Below are 15,000 nucleotides of genomic sequence, written 5' to 3' on the forward strand. Positions count from 1 at the left end.
CCCCGTTTAACCTCTGCAAAAAAGACAAAGGAACAATTTAGCCATCCGCTGCACACCTCCACACAGCACCTGGGAGAAACATCATTTTAAGTCCATGAAGGGAGCAGGTAAATGGGTCTGACTTGTACATTTGATTTTCCTTTATTTTATCTGTGTAATTTATTTGTCTGTTTATTGTGGATAGCGGAATCTTTCATTCATTATTATTATTATTATCATCAAATTTCTGTTTCCTCTTTCTTAGAACCAGGTTTCTCCCCAGTAATCCAGAATCCGCCAAGAGTTTGAGTACAAGTAAGTGATGTTATTTGTGAAGTTTTTTTGTCTTGGAAACTATTGCTTCTATTTAAAGTTGGCATGAACTGGAAGTTACAAACGACTTTTCTCCAGTGTTGTGACGTATTTCCAAGTGAAAGGGAATATTGAATAGAGGAGCAGGGTTTTACTCTAGCGCTCCTCCTCTCCATCTCTCCATCATAGCAGACTAATGGTTTGAGGGGAGTTGCCACGCCCTCACGCCATTGCACATGACCGGAAGAGAAGTCGTTTCGAGGGGGGAGGGAAGGGTAACGTATTTGATTAAATATTATAAGGGTACATGAATAAAAAATGAAGTGCACAGATGAATCATTTACATAAACACTACAATATTACATATAAAAATACAAATTGTAAAATTTGATTTCATGCTGACTTTAAGATGATGAATCCTTTAATAATAATCATCTGTTTTTCACTAGGACACTTGATGGGATTCGCTGCAGCAGTTTCTGGATGAAAGGTGTTGAGGTGTGTTGTACATTCCATTAGCTTTGCACAGTTCAATTATTGTTTCATTACTGAATATGCAATACTCTGCATTGAAATGAAAGCTGTTATGTTTGCTCCCCCAGCTCATCAAGTACTAAGCTTTACACCCCCGGCAGCAAATTTACCCTGGCAGCATATGGGTGAAAACTCTGGAGGTATGTAATACGTTGCGCTTAACTAAGTGTTACATTTAAGTCCAATTCATTAAATGTATGCAATAACTTCAAACATATTTTTACATGTCAATGATTATCAATAGGAGGGAGAAAGTCATTGCTCTATTGTTGGCCCTTGTACTCCAATGGCATCTCGTGTCAAGCATGAAGTTTTCAGCTGTGAAGGTATATTCTAGCCCTATGTCTTAATGTCCAGTGTTTTAACAGTATTGCAAATAGTGCCTTTAGTTGTTTGTTTTATTTTATTTTTTAAATGTAGAACCAAGCCCTGAGGGAAAGCAATGCACGAGCAGGTGAGAACTTGCACTGTTTCTTAAATGGTACTTTTTTGTGTGTGATGTAAGTCCAAAATGACCATATGCCTTTCATTTTGTAGCTTCGGATGACAGCGGCTTACTTCAAGAGCAGGTGAAGCAAGTTCAACAAACAATGTTGAAGACGTTTGCTTGCACTGGGCAATCAGGTACAACTTGCAAACAGCACCTGTGGTTGTTGGTTTAATTCCCACTGGGGCTACCTGTACATGTAGTAGACCTAGATATAAATGTCATAGTTTAGTAGTTGAGGGACCAGGACTGACTATTTTATTCTGGGAAATAGGTGCAGATCAGACCCTTATGTTGTGACGTCTTGCAGAGTTTGGCGATGTTGGAGTTATCCCTGTCAGGGGATCTGTTACTCCCCCTACACACCCAGGAAGATTTGCTGTGTCTTGACAACAGTTTGAAGCAGGATAAAAAGCTCCAGGAACAATTTGTAAGTTTGCTGATTATAACACCATAGAGTAATCTAAAAAGTAAAATTTAAGATTGTAAACTGCATATATTACAGTCTGAATCCTTAGCCTTTCACATTTTTTATTTATTTATGAGAAGCTTCAGAGAAATGTAATTTGTAACACTTTTTTGGATTTTCAGCTTGGTGTAGGGGATAAAGCATGTTTTAGAGACATGTTCCTTTAGACCAGTGGTTCTCAATTCCAGTCCTCGTGACCCACTGCTCTGCACTTTTTGTATGTCTCTCTTATCTGACACACTCAGTTCAGTTCATGGAGTCTCTCCTAATGAGCTGATGATCTGGTTCAGGTCTGTTAAATAAGGGAGACATACAAAATGTGCAGAGCAGTGGGTCACGAGGACTGGAATTGAGAACCACTGCTTTAGACCATTGTTCAAAGTAAGTTGGATATTTCTTTTATTATATTTAAGTAGATGTGTATGGCCTCATGCAATTCAAATGAAATGACAGATCTGTATTTTCTAAATTAGCCATCCGGAAGAACCTGGCAACCCAGGATGCCACTGATGAAGCGGTCTAGGTTAACGTTTCGCGTTACCTGAAAGGAGCATCTGACCGTAAAGGCAGAAAAAGGCACCGCACAGCTGAGAGGGACCCACAGCCGACCACTTAGGCTGACTACTGACACCCCAGAATCACTGACAACTGGAATCCTTTCTTTATCTTGCAGTCAGTAACATCAAGACCCCTAAAGAAGTCAGAAGTGTCACACTATACTCACTAACTGTGGAAATTACTTTCTTTTTTTTCTTTTTTCAAATAATGCTTGTAAGTCCTTGTGCCACAGGTCAGCATTGCAGCTATAATGGTCTATTCTACTCCAGAGCTTTACTATAAATTACTACCACTTAACCTATTGTTAGAAATGGCTTGTAAATGTGATGTCATACTTTGATTTATTTGGTATCCTGCACATTATTTTGTATCAAGTATTCTCTTTACTTGTCATAATGTTTACAGGTAATTTTTTTCACCCTAGAGCTGTCCTCTTTATATGAACAATTATTGTAAGAGTTGTAATTTGCTTGTAAGGCTGTTTTTTGTTTTACCAAAATTTAATAAGAAACCTGCATGTTAGTATATTGATTTATTTATTTTTCTGTTATGTTTCAGTGATCTGACACATCTTGTTTAAATGACAGTTAATGTACTTTGAAATGTGGAATAAAAATGCCAAATGGATATTTGTCTGGTTTGAGCAATCATTATTCTTGATAAACTGCATGCTATAAATATTAAATATTATATATAGCCAGAATAAGCGGCGGCAGATCGCTCGAAAATAGCGCTTGCCTCCGGCGGGCCGCCTTCAATATAAAGGCGGCGGGACGGCGGTTGGCCCGCGGGCCGGCCGCGGAACGAAGGCGGTAGGAAGGCGGCTGCCAGTAGAAAAAGCGGCTGCCGCCGGCGGTGCGCCGTCCAACGTGTTTGCGATGTCGCCGTTCTGCCGCTTCTACTGCCGCCGGAGCGCCGACGGTGGGCCGCCGACTCATTGCTATCTGGGCTTGAGGTGTGGTCACCGATGAGGAATAACTGATGACGAGCTGTTGAATTGCACTTCGAGTCGTGGCTGCCTGCATTACAACGTCGGATGTGCATTATTTTTTCAAATAATTCAGCAGCCCTTCATCAATTATTCCCAAACCTAGAGTTATAATCTGATGGAGAACACTGACTAGTGAAATGCCTCACCCAAGAACGATCTATCTGGCTGCAAACAAGCGATTCGCCGCCAAGTAACTTAAATTGGTACAGTCAAAAAACAAAAACAAAAAAAAAGGCGAAGTTGAGTGCAACATACTAAAATAACAACAAAGAAAAAAACTTACCTTGAACAATTGCCGTCTTTAGTAGACGCAGATCGGTAAGAGTTTTGAAGAGATGCCGTTGACCGTTGACCTCTTTCTGCAGACGAGACGAGAGAGCTCGTGCCTCGTGTGCTCGTGTGGTGTTGAAGTAGCCCCGCCCCCATGTGCTGCTTTTTACAGCGCGCGACCGTTTTTCACAGAAACAAACCGGTTTACTGTTAAATGCTGTAAATTTACTGCAAGTGCTTAATTTAACAACCATTAGCTGTAAATTTACACAATTTAGCTGTTAATTGAAATAACAGTATTTTACTGTTGGAAATTGTCTGTATTTTTTCATTAATTTTTAACAGTGTAGGGCAGGCATGTAAAATGTATGTTGTTTAAATAAATTGGCATATATAAATTAAACATATCGGTGACATATATGGTCATAACATACAATATTATATAAATAATAATCATATACATCATATTAATATATGACAATATACTCATTTAATATGAAAAATGTATATATGTTATAAACTTATATCAACATATATCTAGAGATATGTATATGTGATAGCAATATATTGTCATATATTTAGCATATATGACGGCATCACTTCACTCTAAACAAAAATGGTGCTAAATAGCACTAAAAGTGGTTCATTGGCTTGTAATCATAGGGCAGGGGTCGGCAACCCGCGGCTCTAGAGCCGCATGCGGCTCTTAAGCGCCGCCCTAGTGGCTCCCTGGAGCTTTTTCAAAAATATGAAAATGGAAAAAATATTTTTTGTTTTAATATAATTTCTGTAGGAGGAAAAACATGACAAACATTCTTAACCCTTTCGCACCTGCGATCGCATCGGTGTGATCAGAACAGTCAGTGCATGACGTGATCAACTGCTAAATTCAAATGTGCTCTCGCGCGTTGGCTGGCGCTGAGCCAGAGACAGGCGCGCTCAGAGCTGTCATATATCACAACTTTTCAGTGTTTTCAACCACATAATGTTTATTTTAGGTTTCAGACATATAACGTTAAGTACTAAAAAAACAATACATTTAGAGTTTGTAAAATACACACTGATGTTAAAGGAAGAGGCAATAATCCTTTCCATTATAATTAGACACGTTTTATTCATATCAGATACACATTGTGTAAGTAACTTTAAAGTTTACTCTATTCTTCTCCCAGTTCACCAACCACTTACTTTGATGTATTTCGGGAGAAGTGGATGAATTCACGTGTTGTAAATCCAACAGATCCGATTCTCTGAACTGCGTCTGCGGCCATCGCGCATACAGCTCAACTAACGCGATCGTTATGGTGTTTAAACAACAAAATACTTCCACTTGCATATATTTGACAATCGGAATATCAGATATTTCATGCCATATCTAACAAATTTGTGAAAATTTTGAATAAAAAAGGAAAAATGACATAAAAGCAGATCATCATTCATTCAGCTCTGTTGTTGCTGCGGTGTGTCACGTGACACGAAATGACGCGTCACCTTGGAAACCATAAAGTGACACATTCTAAATAACGGTCGCCTTGAAAAACTTTTACAAATATTTTAAACTTACGTGTGAAAGGTTTAAAGTTTTTCCACGTTGTAAAAATAATACACAAATAAATAAAACGTAATACATTAAAATTATAATGGAAGTTAAACTTAAAGCACCATCGTACAGCAGAGTAGTCACGTGGTGCGTCATTCTCTCCAGGATGCGCTGCAGGGAAAATAAACATTTAATCATGAATGCTCATTATGTATTTGTAGGCTACTTATCATTTTGATACTAGGGGGCTAATAAAGCTAATATAGACACTTACAGCATGTGATGCCTTCATTATAAGGCTTATATAAGGCTTTTAATTTTTTGCGGCTCCAGACAGATTTTTTATTTTTTTTCGGGTCCAATATGGCTCTTTAAACATTTTGGGTTGCCGACCCCTGTCATAGGGGAACCACTTTAAGTGCCATATAGCACCTATCTTTAAAGGTGCTATACAGCACCTTTGTCAAATGGTGCTATGTAGAACCATAAGAGGTGCCATATAGCACCTTGGTTGTTTATAATTGCTTCAACAAAAATGGTGCTCATCAGTACCCAACAGTGGTTCTTTGGCTCGTAATAATAGGGGAACCTCTTTTGGTACTATATGGCACTTCATTTTCTTTGAGGAATGCGGCGCTCGCGCTCGCTCACGTGCACCTGACATGCACAGTGCACACTAATCGGCGCGTACGTTTTTATTTAATTATATATTTATTTATTATGATTTTTTATTTTTTTTTACTTTCAAAATGACAGAATTCAACAACAAGTTCTTGACACATTTTCAAATTGTGTAAGTATAAATTTAAACACGTTTTTAAACATAACTTCTCTCGTCACTCATTTGTTTAGCCAAATTATTTGACTAGGCCTACACAAATAACAAAAAGCAGTTAATATATGAATATAGCTTTTTATTGAAGTTTGTGACATAATTTCAGTAGGCTATATATCTGACTTCACATCCACACAAATTTTTTCTGTGGTCAAAAAGTCTTGTGTGGGGGCCCTGGAATATATATAGGCAGGACTTGTATTCAGGAAAATCACTATATTTTAATGTCGTTTTTCTAATCCTATCACCAACTAAACTAAGAGACTAAGAGAGCCTTTAAATAACTGTAGGTGCTTAACAGGTTTTTTGTATGGTAATGGTGACATATAGCACCTTAACCACCCCAAAGAACCGCTAAAGAACCGCTGAAGAACCAAACTGGGCTTAACAGGTTCTTTAAATGGTAGTGGTGCTATATAGCACCTTAACCACCGCAAAGAACCCCTGAAGAACCGCTGAAGAACCATTTTTTTTGTGTGTGTTGCGATATAGGGACATAGATGTCATATATTACATTTCCGTATTTCACTCTCCATTTGACTGAATCTATACTGTAGTGGACCTTTACAGATGAAGGTTGAGTTACAGTAATTCGGCAGTCTCTACCATGGTAATCTGTTTACAGTATTGCATACATACTGTAATGTAAAATGCTGTATTTTATGCCATCTGTCTCCCTTCTACTGGTGCATCTCTGATCAATCTGATGTTTTACAGTCATTGACTGTTTCCTCTCCCTTATACTCTATTCTGTGTTACAGTATTTGCACAAATGGCAAATTTCTCTGTATCTCTCTCTCTCTCTCTCTCTCTCTCTCTCTCTCTCTCTCTCTCTCTCTCTCTCTCTCTCTCTCTCTCTCTCTCTCTCTCTCTCTCTCTCTCTCTCACTCACACACACACACACACACACAGACACACACACACATGCGTGTGCACACACTTTGAACATCGTGGTGGTTATCTATAAATCACTTATGTAAAAATAATTCATTACATTTGGTTATCCATATCAGAAATTGCAAACAAGTTCTATAGAAACTGTGTATTGAATCAATATCTATAGAAATCTATAGATGTACCAAATTATTCATTGATTAACCATTAAGATTAGTTGGATTACAGTTTTTGCCCGTTGCTTGAACACTATAGACCCATGCTTAGACTAAAGTAACACAACTTGAAGCTTTTGTTACCATACCTTAAACACATGTACCCATACCTTAATCAAAAGCGCTGCTTTGCACTCTAGTTGCAATTCTGCAACACACTTACTCCTTTATGCAACACACTTGGTCCTGCATACTACACACTATTTCATACATAAGACACTTCATTCAAAAATGAATCTGGTGCCAATCTCAGGGTGCCATTTGGAAAACACATGTATCCAAAATACAAAACACATCGGGTTATTGCAACCACTCAAATACACACCTGAAGGCACATACTTGCAAAACTGAACACCAATCAGCCAGCTACAAAAAGTTAGTTTTTTTGTTACAGAGAATCTTGGCCATGGATGGAGCTGTACAGCCTCATGAATTCATTTTCATCAGACGACAGGGTCGTAATGTAATTGGCCAAAGGGCAATTGTGCACGTCCCGGGGCAGCGCGGGGGAAATATCACATTGTGTGCCGCCGTAAGCCTTCGAGGGATTCTGCATCATCATGCACAACTAGGTCCATACAATAGCCAACATATACTCACATTTCTAGATGCTCTCCCTAATATAGTTGTACAGAACAGACCAGATCAGACAGACCAGATCAGCCCAGGTTTGTGGTGGTATGGGATAATGTCAGTTTCCATCGGGCTGCTCTGGTCCAGGCCTGGTTCACCAACCACAATCAATTTGAAGTGGTATACTTGCCCCCTTATTCACCATTTTTAAACCCTATATAGGAATTATTTTCGGCTTGGAGATGGCGCGTATATGACCGCCAACCACATGCCCACATGCCTCTTCTGCAGGCAATGGAACAGGCCTGCGGCGACATTCAGGTGACAGCAATCCATGGATGGTTTCGACATGCAAGGGGATATTTTCCCCGGTGCCTAGCGGGAGAAGACATTGCTTGCGATGTCGATGAGGTCCTGTGGCCAGACCCCAGCAGACTGGGTTTTTTTTTTTTTTTTTTTACAATTTTTGTTGCTTTATCTGAATTCATGTTACTGCAATGTACAGTGCTGCAATGTACAATATTGAGTAGGCCTATTTGCTTTTTTGGTTGTTTGAAAATGTGCCTCCTGAAAATATGCCTTCTGAATAAACAATGAAAATCAAAGACTGCAGTGTTTTATATAAAGTAGACTAGTGTGTTCCCCCTGATCTGAAAGTGTATGCATATGATGCAAGTATGTGTCATTTTGTCATCAGACTTACATTTTGACAAAGGAATGTTAGGTTTTTAAAACTGTAATATCTTGGTCAAATATTTAATAGCATGGTTTTTAGTTAGCCAGGTCTACACCAAGCCAACAGGAAATGTAACAGTGTGTCTTGGACATATAAGTTTTATATAAGTCACCAACAAGGCTTTTATACAAAAGTATACTTTCATGCAGTTAGGTATAACTCGACAGACACTTTCCCAGTATGTGTGGTTCAGGTAAACTCTGTGTTGTGGAGACGAAATGTCAAGTATGGAGACAAGGATTTCGGTCATTGCCATCTTTGTGGGGACATTTTGTCTCCTGAACCACACACACGTATATAAGCTGTAAATCTGGGAAAGATTCTGTCAAGTCAGTTTTTTGGTCCCCATGAGGAAAACTGTTTATAAATCATACTAAGTGTTGTTTTAGTTTTTTTTGAAAATGCAGAAAGTTTTGTGTGTTAGTTTAGAGGTTGGGTTAGCCTTAGTCATGTGTGTGTGTGTGTGTGTGTGTGTTTGTGTCAGTTTGTGTTCTCAGTTCTCCATTCTCATCTGTGTATAGTGGTTGTTCTTTTCCTGCGTATTATCTTGTATCTCCTATGTGTTACTTATTTTGATTTATAGTTATTTATACTGCTGCATTTAGATCCAGCCTCAATTCTCTCATTGCTGCAGCCACCGTGTCAACAGCACACGGTAGCTTCTGTTTGATTTATTTATTTTTTACTTGTGTTTTTGTTTAAAACTTGGAAGAGCCTGTAGTGGTAATTGTCATTTCTCTTGTGGAGAACTTAAGTGAGGTAAGTCTCCCCTCCCCTCCCCTCCCCTCCCCTCCCCTCCCCTCCCCTCCCCTCCCCTCCCTTCCCTCCCCTCCCCTCCCCTCCCTTCCCTCCATGATCTGGTTGATGTGGTTCATCTATATGGATACACATATTCTATTTAAGTGGACTAGGCATAAGCAAATGTTTGTCAACATGCAAAAATAAAATCATCCAGTCGACCACTGAAGAACCAGAGGAATTTAGAGAGATTTGCATGAAAGCAATGCAACCCTCCCATGCAAATGATAAATGATGATACTGGGATTATGGCAGTGAAATTAGTCATCCTTGCCTTGACTACCTATAGACTGATAGACTTAGGCACCATCTTTTTGTATCTTCTTCTTCTTTTCACATAAGGTTTTTTCATTTCAGTTTATTTTTGCTCTTTTTTTGTTTCTTCAAATTACTGTTAGGTATATTTGATTGATTTTATAGATTTGATTGTTTTTATCCTTGATCCATAAACAGACTTTCAATCTTAGACAGTTAAATCCACAAAATATTTTAATTATTAAATGTTTAAAATATGATGAAGGGAAACAGTTAATTTATTGTGTGTAATTATTTTCAAAAATGTGACTTTCCCACAGTTGTGGCACCATTCCACCCCTAGCGATTTGCCCCTATTAAATGTGTTCATCACGAAGACAGCAGTGTCAATGAAGAGCTAAAGATGAAACATGAGACACGATGATGCGTCAAAACCTCAAGAGGCAAATGTCAGAATATGCCGAATATTTTTATTTTGCACCAAATTATCAAACTGCAAAAAGTATGAAAATATGACTTATTGTAGTTCAATGTTATGCATATTTTGATAACACAAAATGCTACACAAGAAAGTAGACAAAGAAGTCATTCTGAATGTGTCAAACACAATGTATTTATCAAAACAACACATTTATTAGCTTTACACATTAGGCCTACACATCGTTTTAGACCACATTACATTTTAGAGTGATCTGTTATTGTGTCTAAGTTATGCATTTCAGAAATGTACATACAATCACAGTTAGCTAAAAATGTATTAATTTAAACAATTGAATCATTTAAGGCTGAAACAATGAGCTAATTGAAGTAATAGCCTACTTGTTTGTTAACAAATGTAGCATATATGTAACGGGTTTTAGACAAGTTTATGATTGTCTAAAAAGGACAAGCATTACAGAACTCATGTCAGAATTCATTCATGTTCATGTCCACTGTCATGAACAATCTATTTATATACTATGATACAGAGAACCACGCACACGGAGGGAGAGAGAGGGAGAGAGAGAGAGAGAGAGAGAGAGAGAGAGAGAGAGAGGGCGAGAGAGAGCGCGCGAGGGAATGATGCAGGGCGTTCGCGTTCTCTCTGTCAAAGCGTTCGCGTTATGTTCGCCTGGTCACGCCTGCCGCATCCAGCACAAACGGGAATAGCATTTCTCTCCCGTCAGGAACCGACACGCTTCCACATTAGAGTCAATCGTTAGGGTTCGGTTAGCTATATTTGATCGAAACACCGAGGCCTGTGCTTTTCTCGCCGTGTGTCTCTATTGTATGTAGAAGAATCCATGACAGCCGCATCTTCCATTGATCTGTTGATATCTGGGATCTTCACTGCTGTCCTTTACTACGAGCACAACATCTGGACGCGATCACAGGCTCTTTTATATTACACTGAGTGTCCTGTTTTGATGAAGACATTTTTTTTAACACGGTGAATGTAGATGTGAACGCAGCCTTTTTATTCATATAAGCCAAACAGTGTTTTTTTTTTTGTTTTTTGGTCGTCGTGTTTTCGTGATTTAGATTCAGCCATCGTTCCGCGCAGGCCGTGGTTTTAGTCACGGATCTACACGATTGGTTTCTGCGTTAAATGTCGCGGATGCTGTTGATTATCGGTGTTATTTATTGCGGATTTAAACCGTTTTTTAAATCCGCGTGGACGGGGAGCGGCGCCAGGCGGGAATTCGCGTCCGCAGCAAACGACGCGTTTATTTCTTCCTGAACTCAATTTCTCCTTTTTATTATTATTATTATTATTATTGTTTTTCGATGAAAATCGCCTGCACCAGACAAGGATCACCTTCTGTTCGGTCGTGGACGGGGAGCGGCGCCAGGCGGGATTTTACGACGTATACATACAATATATGTTTTACCTCAGCTCGATTCCTCATCGTTAATATTGTTTTTGTTTTTTAAGTGTTTAATTTAAACTTGATGAAAATCACCTGTCCACCAGAAGAGGATCACCCTCAGCTCATCGTCTCATTGCAATACCCTTGACGATCAACAGTTCATCGCGTAAAAGCGACATGCCTCGAAATACGCGTTTCGACGTCGAATCGAAGAATTTCTGCTGTGCTCATAATGAGTAACAAACCAGAACGTTTCTCATCTTCACTCATGGATGCTTTTGATGCTATATAGTAATTTGTCTCATCGACAGCGTCAGGAGACTGTCTGTATTCATATTGGATTATATCATTCCCCGTGTGTGTATTATTCCTCCTGCGTGTTTATGACTGAAGAAGACTCTGTGTAAGGTGGATTTTAAATATCATGTTTTTGGTCCATTATCGTCTGGAAGATGGCAGCTGATTAAATTTTAATCTTGATGCATTCTGGCGACACGGGAGGAGAAGAGGAGAAGCGAGTGAATCGGGGAGGAGAGGAGAGAGGAGAGGATGTAGGGTGGATACGGAACACCAGAAGGTACGAATGAATGAATGAATTAAAGAACGACTGTCAGTCTGTGTGTGTTCAGTTAAATCCCAAACACACACATTTCCATACACACATCAGTGTCTATATTCCACATCTCACGTCACTTCATTCATACACATTTATGTTAATGAGGATATATCATAATTCTAGAGTTTTTTTCTATTACATTATAGAATTGGTATGTGTGTGTGTGTGTGTGTGTGTGTGTGTGTGTGTGTGTGTGTGTGTGTTCGTATATATATATATATATATATTCCACATCTACACATCACTTCACATGTCATAATTCTTTTGCATTTTAGTATTTGTGTGTACACACACACACACATATATATATATATATATATATAATTTCATGTATGACTCACATACACATAACATACAACTAGAAACTGAATGCCCCCCCCCCCCCCCCCCCCCCCCACATATACAAATTTTATTAACAAAATTACATTTATATTTAACATCTGAGGACAAACCCATCCCTAAAGTATAGTACACACACTCATGTATATTAAAACACATCAGTGCATACACATATCACTATATGCACACACATAAGCACGCATTCTCCATGCACAGACCTATATATCATACACACACACACACGCACGCACGCGTTGTGGTAATTTTTCATTGGATGTAAATTGAGTTACAGGCCAAAGGCGCGCTGAACGCTGCGGATCGTGAGTGGTGTGTAAATGTGCTGGCGCCCAGTGTCTGCTGGTGCATTCTGACAGACCTCCATCTCTCCCCACCCAACATCTCCTTCATCTCACACACACACACACACACACACACACACACACACACACACACACACACACACACACACACACACACACACACACACACACACACACAAATGTGCGTGATTTAGGGGCAAAATATGATTGCTATAAGTGAGCTAAATCTGAAAAAACTCCCCCTCTTCAATTGGGAAAATTGTTCAAAAATAAGGTAAATATTGTTTCATAAATATGTAGTTGTATTCTAGAAGTGTAAAATGTTTTCTTTCAGGGTTTGCGTTAGTCATATAAGGTCTATGGTACTGTATGGCCACTTTAGATAGGCCTACAATCAAAGAAAAAATTAATCAGACACCAGATATCATTTTTGATTTTGATTTTTTTTACTAGTGAGTGCGGGACACTATAGTTCATTTATGTAAGTGAGGAGAGCAAAATAAAGTAAACTGTGACATATTATACCCAAATATTCTTCATACAGTGACTACCAGTCAAATTGATAAAAATGTGGGACCAAAAATGATCCAGACACTTTGAGCTGATCATGTTTTTCTGAAGTGTTTTCTTTAATTGCTAATGCTCTTTTTACACACAGACTGAACACAATGAAGCATTGCTTGGTGATTGGTTGAGCTAAACTGGTATTATTTAATTGAGCTAAACTGGTATTATCTAATTGTGTAGTTAAATTTAACAGCTAAAAAACATTTTCTAAACTATTGCGAATAAACTGTGAGATTGTGAGAAATGTTGAAGGTGTCTGAATACATTTTAGTTTGACTGTATAAGTGTGTGTGTTCGGGGTTGCCTAAATGTTGAGGATAAGTGTGTCTACAGAAGTGAGCTAAATCTGACGAAACTGGGACATCATGGAGCGAAAATATTATGCTAATGCTACAAAATGAGACGTTTAAGGTTGATTTTAGTCCATTTGTCCTTGGTTGTGTAAGTATATAGAGATATAGATAGACAGATATATAGAGAAGAGAGAGTGTGTTTATAAAGACACACATAATGATCTTGTGAAGATCCACGGATGGTTGAGCGAGCAAAGACTCGAAACACAAACACATGCAACACTGGCCACTAGTCAAAGCAAGCGGATGAAGAGCAGAAAATGATCTCATATGTCACTTGTTTGTTGAAACGCGGTATATCTGTGGATTCTGCACGAGGTAAAGAAACACTGTGTAAAATGAACTCATAACTCATAAATAGATAAATACATTGACATTGACCCCTGAGCTTCGTTTATCCTCCAGTGTTTTGTGGTCATATTTATAGCGCTAAATAAATAGGTATTATTTATGTATCCTTCTCGTTTTGCTTTCTCAGCGGTTCTGTTGTTCTTGTTGGTGAAAATACTTCTTTTCCCAGTGTATCATTCATGCAGAGGTCATTCCTAAGCAGATTTCCTTCAACGCTTTCTAAACATCAGCCTTTGGGAAACCTGTCTGAGAACAGTCAGTACTGGTGACCCTGGACCACACAACCAGTCACAAGGGGCAATTTTTTGAAATTTTAATGTATGCTTAATCTGAAAGCTGAATAAATAAGCTTTCCATTGATGTGTGGTTTGTTATGATAGGACAATATTTGGCTGAGATACAACTGTTGAACATCTGGAATCTGAGGGTGCAAAAAAATCGAAACATTGAGAAAATCTCCTTTAAAGTTGTTCATTTATGTTCACGATTGTGCTTCATTCACTCACACAAATACATGTTCTATATATTTACGGTAGGAAATGTACAAAATATCTCCATAGAACATGATCTTAATATCCTAATGATTTTTGGCATAAAAGAAAAATGGATAATTTTGACCCATACAGTGTATTGTTGGCTATTGCCACAGATATCCCCGTGCGACTCGAGACTGGTGACGTGATCCAGGGTCACATATGTGCATTTTGAGGTTTGGTGTTGCACTATTGTCTTAAATGTGTGTTGATCTCTCAATCTGTCTTCTTGGACTGAGACTGTCTGCCTAATGTCTTTAATGTAACGCAGTCGGTCTAGACGGTCATTTATTCCTGCATTATGCAACCGAATTAAAATCAGTGTAGAGTTGAGATGGGAGACTGTCACCAATAGTGTTTGATGAAAGCGTTACAGTAACACAGTTTATGTTTTTCTGCAGATCTGCTGTTCAAGAGTTTCAGCGAAAGCCTTTAGATCTAAAGAATTTACAATTATGAGAAACATATTCTGTCAAGTGTGTCCGAAATGGTGTATATATATGTGCATATATGTGATACGATATAAATGCATGATGGCAGACATACATATAATATTTAAGAGTACACAAATAATATTTAATTATTTTTGAAAACATGAATTATATATTTGCATGCTTTTATGCTA

General features: G+C 38.5%; 1 protein-coding gene and 2 long non-coding RNA genes across 5 annotated transcripts in view; 2 read left to right on the top strand and 1 right to left on the bottom strand.

Annotated features, from left to right (window-relative positions):
• LOC309495490 overlaps positions 1–6,451 on the bottom strand; it is a 30,819-nt gene extending 24,368 nt beyond the window's left edge. Inside the window, exons 1-2 of the long non-coding RNA XR_014204683.1 lie at positions 6,300–6,451; positions 5,551–6,249 (exon numbers count right to left, since the gene is read on the bottom strand). This is a non-coding gene — a long non-coding RNA (uncharacterized lncRNA). The remainder of the gene's footprint in view (positions 1–5,550; positions 6,250–6,299) is intronic.
• On the top strand, positions 7–2,966 carry LOC309494389. Of its 3 annotated transcripts, none has more exons than XR_014204312.1 (10): positions 7–107; positions 245–294; positions 741–789; positions 894–965; positions 1,070–1,151; positions 1,246–1,279; positions 1,363–1,449; positions 1,587–1,742; positions 1,904–2,162; positions 2,255–2,966. It is a non-coding gene; the product is annotated as an uncharacterized lncRNA (long non-coding RNA). The 3 variants fall into 3 exon arrangements; XR_014204314.1 differs by having other exon boundaries at positions 1,623–1,742; XR_014204313.1 differs by lacking the exon at positions 1,904–2,162.
• Positions 6,452–10,491: 4,040 nt separating the features above from the next.
• LOC309495481 (adhesion G protein-coupled receptor L1) overlaps positions 10,492–15,000 on the top strand; it is a 163,220-nt gene continuing 158,711 nt past the window's right edge. The window contains exon 1 of the mRNA XM_082165297.1: positions 10,492–11,873. The gene's annotated coding sequence lies outside the window, so the exon portion shown is untranslated. The remainder of the gene's footprint in view (positions 11,874–15,000) is intronic.

The sequence above is a fragment of the Leuciscus leuciscus genome (genome assembly GCF_965113295.1).
Source record: "Leuciscus leuciscus genome assembly, chromosome: 3".
Lineage (NCBI taxonomy): Eukaryota > Metazoa > Chordata > Actinopteri > Cypriniformes > Leuciscidae > Leuciscus > Leuciscus leuciscus.